Source organism: Brachyhypopomus gauderio, chromosome 17, assembly GCF_052324685.1.
Source record: "Brachyhypopomus gauderio isolate BG-103 chromosome 17, BGAUD_0.2, whole genome shotgun sequence".
Taxonomy (NCBI): Eukaryota; Metazoa; Chordata; class Actinopteri; order Gymnotiformes; family Hypopomidae; genus Brachyhypopomus; species Brachyhypopomus gauderio.
Window position 1 is genome coordinate 10329002 of NC_135227.1, and position 10197 is coordinate 10339198.

General features: G+C 44.2%; 1 long non-coding RNA gene across 1 annotated transcript; it reads right to left on the minus strand.

The window, feature by feature from the left end:
- Positions 1-4564: 4564 nt before the first annotated feature.
- Positions 4565-7844, minus strand: LOC143481029 (uncharacterized). Its single transcript, XR_013121939.1, has 2 exons — positions 7380-7844; positions 4565-4987 (listed from the first exon to the last, which is right to left on the minus strand). It is a non-coding gene; the product is annotated as an uncharacterized LOC143481029 (long non-coding RNA).
- Positions 7845-10197: the final 2353 nt, after the last annotated feature.

A 10197-nucleotide genomic window follows, 5' to 3' on the forward strand; every position in this document is an offset into this window, starting at 1 on the left:
CCGTAACATAGCAAGCAAACAAGTGTCTGTCTGAAGAGATACAAGGTAGAAGCACACTTGTCTGTGCATAACAATGAATCAAAATCTCTAGACACCATTTCGACTCCAATCCCAAGGCTACTTGGCCGGGCTAAACCGTAGTTACGTCTGACACTCCCACACGCTGGCCAAAGATGCATATTAGTCATTGGAAAGTTACAGACGCCACGGGAAAACAAGGGCTAGCGCTTGTGGGAAGAACGAGAGCTCCCTGCTAGGAAGCCTCTCTGATATGAAGCTTTGTAGAGGCTGTGTTACTTGTAGCATAGCGTGGGTGTTTGCAGCTATCAGTGGGTGGTTCAGCCCACCATGCTTTGCCCTGAGAACCTTGTGTGTTCTGCCGGAGATTGGTTCACAGCTGGTGAGCTAACACTCTTAATTCTGTCCTTGGCCCAGCCCACAGAGAGCCAGCATTCCAGCCAGCAGGGCCTTGGCTAATTGGGCTGGGACTTCATCTTTCCCAGTACAGGGCAGTGTGTTGGTGTTTATACTAATGAATAGGGCAATTAGCCTCAGGACCCCAACTACACTAGAAACACTGACATGCAGTTCCACACACATGCGGGCAAAGAGGAATTCTACGTACAAGGAGAAACAGTATGGGATTTTTATTAGTGGATTTTTTTCACATACAATGGTTACTGCTTACACACTGAAGATCAAAGCTTAGACAAAAACAGCCAAACTGGAACTGCTGTGCACTGTGACTGAACTTCACCAACCCACTTGTTGGTGCAGTAATGCACACAAAATCATGTTTCTTTCTGCAGTAAATAATGTCGTTGTACAAGACGGGGCAGTTCAGCCCCTTGGCTGGCATATGCAGTAATGTTAGTGTCCACCGGGCAGATCTGGTCTGGGACTCATGCACCATCCAGAATCATTTTTACACTCATACTGCCTGTTTTTTGATTCAGTAGAGTGGTTTGTTTAGCGTTGGACCACATGTGTCTAGCTGCCCCTTCAGCACAGAGCAGGAAGGTATGTAGAGACACTGAGGTGGAGTGAGTCCAGGGTTGGACCCGGGTACCCTTTCCCACGCAGGGCTCTATATGTTGACAGATCCTTACCGAAGGCAAGACCAGTAAACCGTCCATCCAATCACTTACAAGCTTATAAAGTACAGTTTTGTTTACGCATGTGTTTTTGTTTGTAGAAATGTGAGTAGATATACTGAACTGCAACAGAAGCCTGCATGAGAAACTAAAAGATACAAAAGTACAAAAGACAGTAGTGCTTAATATAACATACATCAGTGTGTTGTTGCTGCTTTGAAAGGGTAATTCAAGTGAAATTAATACTTTTATTGCAAAAATGGCATTTTGAAAAGAGGTAGTTGGGCTCTGTTTGAGAACGTCTAACACAGAAGTGGTTGTTTTTTGCCACACACATTCAATGTGATTTTTAGATAAGACACTGGGGAATAAGAGTAGAGGGTGATGGATCTACTGAATAAGGGTGATGGATCTACTGAATAAGGGTGATGGATCTACTGAATCCATTAATAATAGATCATTAAAAGAGTTCACCCACAGCTCCAAGATCACCACCATCCGTACCTTCTATATAAGGTGATATGAGGTTTTACTGATATTAATCACGTACGTTTAATAATATGTTTTTTGGAACATAGACTGAGGTACCAGCATACATTACAGTTTTTGACGACTGCTAACGTGCGTTTGTCCAATCTGTAGTCACATTTTCAAAACTCCAAACACAGTGAACACAACATCAGTTTTCAGTGGCTATACTATTAGTCCAATTCATGTTGTTATGGCACAAAATGCAGTCATTTTACATGTTTTTATAATGCTTAAATTTTCTATACACACAAGGTTATCCAATAACAAAATTCTGGATCGTTTTTGTGTTATTTACAATTGCTTGTACACAGCATGCCAAAAATGAAAACCTAAGGTTCAAAACCTTAAATATCGTATAAAATGCCAAGTTCTGCAAAAACAAAGGCAGCTAAAAAGTTATTACTGTTGTACACATTTTTTGCATTTTAAATAAAGTATAGTATAAAATATATATACATATTTATAAAAAGTATAAAATAAAATGAAGTACAGTAATGTACCGGGTCAGAGAGCAGCAAATATAACTATTTGTTCTGCAATCTCAAGTGCTGGTTTGGTCCTTCACAAATGCCAGATTGGTCCCTATAACAGTGACCTCCTTCTTTCGTTTTTGAATTAACTCTACCAACAACTGGTTCCAGAAGCAGAAAGTGAACAGGTGGGAGGAAACATGAGGACATTTGTGATGGGACGATGTAGCATTTTGTCATTCTCATGTCATCACAAACTGGTTTATAGACCATTCAAGAGTGATGTCCCTTTTCCTCCCACCCTGCTCACCTTTCCTCAACCCCACTAAGGAACTTTTTTCAGTCTGGAGGTGGAAGGTGTATGATCATCGGCCCCATGACCAAATGTCCCTGCTGCATGCAATGGATCCCGGCTGCAGAGACATTTCAGCTGAAGACTGCCAGGGGTGAATAAGGCATACCAAGCTTTTCTACCCCAGGCCCATGGCAAGGGCCAACATCAGATGTGATGTGGATGAAAACATGTGGCCAACTGCTGAAGGCCGTTTAGATTAGACCTAACAAGGCTGTTCAGTTTTGTATTCTGTTTTTCCCCCTTGTGTGGCTTTTTTTGTATATGTGTATTTTTACACATATGGGACCTTGGCTAATTATGTTTACAATTACGATAATTATTTTTTGGGTTAGGCCACAATTTACAGTAATGTCCCTAATACAGTAAAATATATCCTTTACTGCAAAACTGTTACTGAATACTTTTTTGTCTAATTTACATTCCATATAGTACCTAACAGTAAATATCACTCATTGTGTAGACAGTATGTTGCCAAAAATGCACACATTTGAAAAAAAGGTCCAAATGAAGCGGATTACATTAAAAATGAACTAACTAAGAAAACAACAGATGTTACTGTAAAATGTCCGTTGTTTGCTGGGAGAGGGTAAAATATTACATGTAATACTGTTTCTGTATTGCCATCAAATGTTAGTTTTTTTACAGTGGTTGTGCAGTCATTGACTATGTTCATCTCGAAAAGAGAATATGTGCTAGTGTTTGAAAGAATGATTGGATACTGAACCAGGTTTGCTGTGTTTTAACAAAGTTGTTTGCATTGTGAAATGCAGAGTTGTTATTTAGTTAAGAAAATGCGCTTTTGAACACGATATTAACTATTTGGCTATTTGTGTGAGGTCAATGTGTTGCTGAGTTTTGACAATGTATCACAAGTATTGGGAAATGCACGTTAGCAGTCGTCAAAAACTGTAATACTGTTCATAAAGTGATACTATAATATTAGAGCCAGCTGGCCTCTCTTAATGTGTAGAGTGCAGTCTTCTTCCTTTTTACTGTAGAATGGGTAAGAATTTATACAACATTTACTCAGCGGAGTACAAATTGAGGCAGTTTAGCTCTTCTCAAGTGTGTGCTTGTGTGAGAGAGAGACAGTGTGTGTGTATGTGTGTGTGTGTGTGTGAGTGTGTGTGTGCACACATATGTATGTGTGCACGTGCATGTTTCAGATTGTGTGTGTTGTGTGTGTGTGTGGTGTGTGTGTGTGTGTGTGTGTGTGTGTGTGTGTGTGTGTGTGTGTGCACACATATGTATGTGTGCACGTGCATGTTTCAGATTGTGTGTGTGTGTGTTGTGTGTGTGTGTGTCTGTGTGTGTGTGTGTGTGTGTGTGTGTGTGTGTGTGTGTGTGTGTCTTGGGACACTGATGACAGAGGCAGACTATTGACCCCAGAGTTGTGCAGCTGGCAGAAGCTCCTGATGAGGATGCCACTCCTCTTGACAGCGATAATTGGGAAGTGTTTATGCAGGGCTGACATTTAAATATTTGTGGAGGGCCCCAGATCATCCATGAAGGCCGTTCACTGAGGGACCCGCATGTGAGCGCTTGTGACATTTAGCTTGGTTACAGACCGGTGCAGAATTAAATCACATCAGCATGACACCTTACCATAAACAAATACAATGAATTACAAATTGATTACATTGTAATCATCTTAATTTGTCAAAAGGGTCAGAAGTCATTAAGCATGTAGCCTACATTTTGTGTGTCACTTTAAGCTGCTATTTAATAAAATTACCAGTTCACTGTTGACAGTGGTTTGCTATGCTCCCAGTCACCATACACGCCATGCCCATCACTGAAGTGCAAAGTGACACACACCCCTGCCTCCATCTGCAGGGAAGGGCAAACAGTGACCCTGCTGAGTACCTTTCCTGTTCCACACCTTCTCATACGCATTAAGACACAAGCGTTCTTTTAACACGTTGTGATACATTGTTGCCTTTTACGCATTATTATCTCTGTAGTGATAAGAGCACTAGGTTGTTCTCTTTAAACATCCTGCTTCCATTCACCTCTTATGGTTTTGCATTACGATATCACCAGGGACTTTTGTCAGTTGCCCAAACATGTTCTTGGCCATGTGTAACGTGCAAGAACTAGGAGAAGGACACAAATACTGCTGAGAGTCAGATTTATTAGTAGGAGGGGGAGTTTCCTCCTGTTTCCTACTTAGTTTGGTTCGAGTCGCTCTTGAACGGCGAGGCATTACATTCACGTAAACACTCAGAGCTTTCAGACACCGAAACTCTGAATGTAACAGTAAAAAACTCTTAGCGTGTATACCAGTACACAGATTAATCAGGTAACACCTCTCAGGCACAGCAGAGAACACACATATGACGGACAGGTTCTTATACAACCAACAGACAAACAAAACACACTCTAGATGAAATATACAATAAACCAAAACACCGCCAAATAGACCTTACAAAAGAGACTAACCGTACTTACTAACACTCGAAGGACCATAACGAGCGAACTCAATGATAATCACAACGCTCAACATGGGACGATCTATAAAACAACACAAAACACACCTGACACTATCAACTAAACACCGAACACGCAATATTCACAGTTTAAATACCAAGGACAGGTCCAGATATCAAAACACGGGAAACAGAACATACGAACACTAGCAACAGTACACACCAGAATGACTCACAAGGAAGGACTGGGCACACGGGAATATAAACCAAACAAATCAGGACATTAAACGTGAACAGCTGATTGAAACTAATAATGGGCGGTAGGATCAGGGGGCGTGACAGAAGAACACTACGGAGATGCAACTAAAACCAAAACTAAGGAAAACAGATCTCACCCAGGTTTGGGGCGGAGCAAACGTTACAGTACCCCCCACAAAAGCGTGCCACACTGGGGCACGCAAGAAAACGCCCCCCCCCCCCCCCCCCCAGAGAACAAAGTAGGGGCCGGGGTATATCCAGACATCGAACCACCGAAGACCAATTACACTAAACCAAGGCAGGCACAAAACAGGCCTCAGGAAGAGACTCCGGTCCCTGACGAGCCTCCGACTCACCAACAGGCTGAAAGTCCGAGGCAGGTATAGAGGTAGACCAGGAGCCACTCGGGGCCGGAGTGGCGACGGCGGCAGCCGGGGTGGCGCAGGAGAGCGCGGCCGCCGGGGTGGCGCAGGAGAGCGCGGCCGCCGGGGTGGCGCAGGAGAGCGCGGCCGCCGGGGTGGCGCAGGAGAGCGCGGCCGCCGGGGTGGCGCAGGAGAGCGCGGCCGCCGGGGTGACGCAGGAGAGCGCGGCCGCCGGGGTGACGCAGGAGAGCGCGGCCGCCGGGGTGACGCAGGAGAGCGCGGCCGCCGGGGTGACGCAGGAGAGCGCGGCCGCCGGGGTGACGCAGGAGAGCGCGGCCGCCGGGGTGACGCAGGAGAGCGCGGCAGTAGCAGCTGCCTTCAGGGTCACAGGAGACGTGGAAGACCCGCCATGGGTCACAGGAGACGTGGAAGACCCGCCATGAGTCACAGGAGACGTGGAAGACCCGCCATGAGTCACAGGAGACGTGGAAGACCCGCCATGAGTCACGGGAGACGTGGAAGACCCGCCGTGGGTCACGGGAGACGTGGAAGACCCGCCGTGGGTCACGGGAGACGTGGAAGACCCGCCGTGGGTCACGGGAGACGTGGAAGACCCGCCGTGGGTCACGGGAGACGTGGAAGACCCGCCGTGGGTCACGGGAGACGTGGAAGACCCGCCGTGGGTCACGGGAGACGTGGAAGAGTTGGCCAACGGGGAGACACTGGAGGAAATAACAGACGAGGAAGCGCCTACAAACGCGGAAGACGAAGAAGTCCCGGAGACCGGTTCCATGGTCAACAGAGCCATCACAGAGTCTAGCTGATCAGGCAGTAAGGCAGCCTTGGAACTAGGTTTTCTTGCCAAAGGAAAGTCTGTGGAATCAGACAGGGGAATAGGGGGAGCGGTTTGAGTAGGGCTGCATAACCCTCGTCTCCACCCTACGTACTGGATCGGGTCATCACCCTTAGACTGGAAAGACCTTCGGCAACATAAGAGGCTACTTTCTCTTCTCCTCTCCTTTAGGGGCAAAGGTGTACAAGGGACTGCCCTAGGTTTTATTCCTTCACCACGGACAGCTGGCACAGATCCAGCACCCAAAAACCGGTCTTTCAGAAACTGAAAGAACCCGACTACCGTCAACGCCTCCTTTCCTCGATTGGCTAAAACGATATCCGCCCAATCTCGAGCCTTTCCTCTCAGAAATGACCTCACAAAAAGGACAAGAACGTCATCCGGCGGTCTCGGACACGTCAAATGTCTCAAATAGATCTCGCATTGCATTATAAAGACGTTAATCTGATCGCTCTCGCCGCTAAAGATACTGGGGCATGCCATAACTGAGGGAAGCACGACAGGTTTACCCAGAGGATCCAATATTAATAATTCCGACTGCAATGCGTCTAATCGGTCTGTAAAAGACATTGTCTCATCAACTAAGTCGGTCTTACCCTGACACAATACGTCCGGGCTCGAGTCCTTCAACGGAGTGGCTACCAAAAGAGTGTTATGTATTTCTCCCTCCACAACCGTAGGACTAACGTCAGACTCTCGCGCTGTGTCCGAAAATGGTGAGTCATTCTGTAACGTGCAAGAACTAGGAGAAGGACACAAATACTGCTGAGAGTCAGATTTATTAGTAGGAGGGGGAGTTTCCTCCTGTTTCCTACTTAGTTTGGTTCGAGTCGCTCTTGAACGGCGAGGCATTACATTCACGTAAACACTCAGAGCTTTCAGACACCGAAACTCTGAATGTAACAGTAAAAAACTCTTAGCGTGTATACCAGTACACAGATTAATCAGGTAACACCTCTCAGGCACAGCAGAGAACACACATATGACGGACAGGTTCTTATACAACCAACAGACAAACAAAACACACTCTAGATGAAATATACAATAAACCAAAACACCGCCAAATAGACCTTACGAAAGAGACTAACCGTACTTACTAACACTCGAAGGACCATAACGAGCGAACTCAATGATAATCACAACGCTCAACATGGGACGATCTATAAAACAACACAAAACACACCTGACACTATCAACTAAACACCGAACACGCAATATTCACAGTTTAAATACCAAGGACAGGTCCAGATATCAAAACACGGGAAACAGAACATACGAACACTAGCAACAGTACACACCAGAATGACTCACAAGGAAGGACTGGGCACACGGGAATATAAACCAAACAAATCAGGACATTAAACGTGAACAGCTGATTGAAACTAATAATGGGCGGTAGGATCAGGGGGCGTGACAGAAGAACACTACGGAGATGCAACTAAAACCAAAACTAAGGAAAACAGATCTCACCCAGGTTTGGGGCGGAGCAAACGTTACACCATGTAACTGATCTGAGGTATTCCAGCCTGCGCCAAGCAATGCTGCTCTTATCTGGGTCAGTGTGTTACCACTCATCTCAAACCACCCATTCAACCTGATTATTACGTTCCACAGTTCGGCTCTGTCTCTAAGGTATGCTTCAGATTGTCCTGCTGCTGTTGGAACGTGGCATTGGGACGTGAGGCTGTAAGGAGAACAGTAGTGGGTGCTACCGGAGTACAATGTAAAGACCATTGAATGTTTTCATTTAATGTTTACCCGAATGTCCTTAATCAGTGGATCCCTCTACAGTTACTGGGATCTCTGCATTGGTCACATAAGAAACAGATCTGATTCTGATATGTTATACTGGCAGTGTGTTTCTGTGGACATAATTTATATTGGTACATGTAATTTGCTTGATACTATCTAGTTAAATTTAATTTGGCCATTTAAACGTTAAGACAGGAGTGCTGTCAAAGAAACCCACACTCCACACCTGCCACTATGATAACTTTACAGCAGAGCAGTAATTATCACAGCTATGACCCACAAGGTGGAAAACACATCCCCTTTACCACAGGAATGTTAACCAGCAAAGTGCTTACCAGAAGCACTGCCCTCAAATGAATGTGTGTGTCTTTGCGTGGGGGTGTGTGGGTGGGTGTGCATGTCTGTGTTGTCATATTTTTGAGAAATCTTTTTTAAAACAATGTTTATTTTCCAATACATATCAAACTTTAAATAATAAATCTTAAAATAATAAATCATATTTGGCCACCTCTTACAATGGCAGGTGATATCTTTTGAACAACAGTAGCCATGTGAATTCATGGCAGCGTATTCATGGTTACAGGGGTAGCAGCACACATTATGTGATTATGTGGGACAGGCACGTGCGGAGTAAAAGCGACACTGAGGAACAGGTGCTGGGGAACCTGGGAGATGCGGGCCGGTAGCGTTAGCTTCTCTAGATACAGCGTTTGACCAGAGGACACACAGAGCTGCTCCACACATCTGTGGAGGTGTAGGAGCGTTTCCAGTACTGCGCACACAGCAGCAAAGATCCCCAGACAGTTTTACTGAAACTCTCGAGGACTGGTGCCATCTCCATGATGAAATTTGTACTGAAAATGTGCAATTCATTCCTGTAGGGTACAGTCAGGTTTTACCACCAACTTTACTGCAAAACCAGCAGGATTGGTTATGTGGTAGGTTTGGAAAGTTAATACCTATGGAGTGGAAATATTAAAAGACAATACAGAAAAAAATAAATGTAAATAATACAACGCTGAGGTAAACTTGAAACTAGTATTAATTGCTAATCTTTCTATGGGACTGTGATGATGTAACACAATGTCACGTTGTGTATTATACAACATTAACAAGTGGCTGTGGAGAAAGTTTGATTGGTTGGTTGGAGGTTTGTTCTGAGTAATGGCCACTGTGCAGCTATTGTAAACTTTATATTTCTAACAGAATATTGTATGCAGCAAAAGCTTATAATGAGCTTAATATGTTCATTTAAAAAAATTATGTGGTGTATTGATTAATGTATTCAATGTATTCATTCGTTTGCGAAGTAGCAGTGTAAATAGCAGGGAAACGTCACAAAATATGATTGGCCACCTGAACATTATCACTACTGACATAATTGTCAGTGCTGAATCAAGGCTTGGTCTCCTCCTGCAGTCAGTGGACGATCTCAGGGGCAGTCATGGTCTGGTGGTTAGGGAACTGGTTTTGTGACCAGAGGGTCATGGGTTTGATTCCCAGATTTGAGGCCATGACTGAGGTGCCCTTGAGCAAGGGACCTAACCTAAGTATGGCACATTTACATTACTAATGAATACTAGTCTTCAAGGAGAGTTTATGGTGCACCACAGTGTCTACCAATAGACCTTTAAGATGCAACCATCTGAAGGACTATACTTGCAAAACAAGTTGAGACATTTAAATGTTTTTCATAGAAAGCTTAAACGATCGAAGTTCTCATGTACAGAATGTAATGTAATAACCATTCACATATGAGCCTATAAACATACAGCCATATCTAGAGAATTTAATGTATAAAAATTTAGTCCCTGTTGCTTGGTTTCAGTGTAAACTGGAGTAATTGGTGTAAATATATATCACATTATAGTATGTCACTTCATCTCCAGATTTCTAACAGTAATTGATCAAGTTAGTTGATAAATTATGGCCAGTCTGAACTAAATACATTCATTCCTGACCTGTAATCAATTAAAGATAAAAGGGTCATGAAACAATGTCTTTGGATGAATGATCTACCAGGAACTTACAATATGCAAATACTCATTAATCCATATTCCCATTAGGGATTTATCACTAGCGTAGACAAGCTG